Genomic DNA, 1,022 nt, shown 5'->3' on the forward strand with positions numbered 1-1,022 from the left:
ATATATATATATATATATATATATATATATATATATATAATACACACACACACACACACTAATATACAGGATACGGAGCTGTTAAATTCCCCTTAAATTTCAGTGTATTTGATGACGTGTCAAATTTTTCGACGCACAATTGGGACCTGGTCATTGACACGGCTCCCGTGGGACTGGGTCAGTGTGACACACATACACACACATATACAAGCGCACACACACACACACACACACACACACACACAAACTCGCCCCCTCAGACGCATACATACAGGCGCATGCACACAAACACTCCACACGCGCGTATGTACACACGCACACACAAACACACATATAATTGCAGATTGCTTAATACAAAAATGTATGTTATGTATATGAAAATATATGAGCGCATCCTTAACCACAGGCGTGTGTGTGTATGTGTGTGTGTGTGGCTAATAACCTTGCTTCCCAGTCTTGGGTTCAATCCCACTGCGCGATACGTTGGGCAAGTCTTTTCTAGTATAGTCTCGGGCCTACAAGACAGCTGTCATAAACACAAACACACAAGTATAATATATATATATATATATGGCCACCCACATATGTGTGTGTGTGTGTGTGTGTGTATACGACGGGCTTCTTTCAGTTTCCGTCTACCAAATCCACTGACAAAGATTGGTCGATACGAGGCTATAGAAGACACTTGCTCAGGATGCCGCGCAGTAGGACTGAACCCGGAACAACATGGCTGGGAAGTAAGCTTCTTACCACACAGCCACGCCTGTGTCTCTGTATATTATGTTGTGTTATATCCTATATCATTTAACTACACATATATATTATACATGACTACGTTTATGTTGGTGTAATATACATGATAGAAATTCATATGAGAGAGTGCGCTCGCGCATTTGTTTATGTATGTACATATACATACTCTATACATATATTCATGTTCACATACACACAAACACACACGCACGTACATATACAAATTATATATATATATATATATATATATATATATATATATGTGTGTG

This window comes from Octopus bimaculoides, chromosome 25, assembly GCF_001194135.2.
Source record: "Octopus bimaculoides isolate UCB-OBI-ISO-001 chromosome 25, ASM119413v2, whole genome shotgun sequence".
Lineage (NCBI taxonomy): Eukaryota > Metazoa > Mollusca > Cephalopoda > Octopoda > Octopodidae > Octopus > Octopus bimaculoides.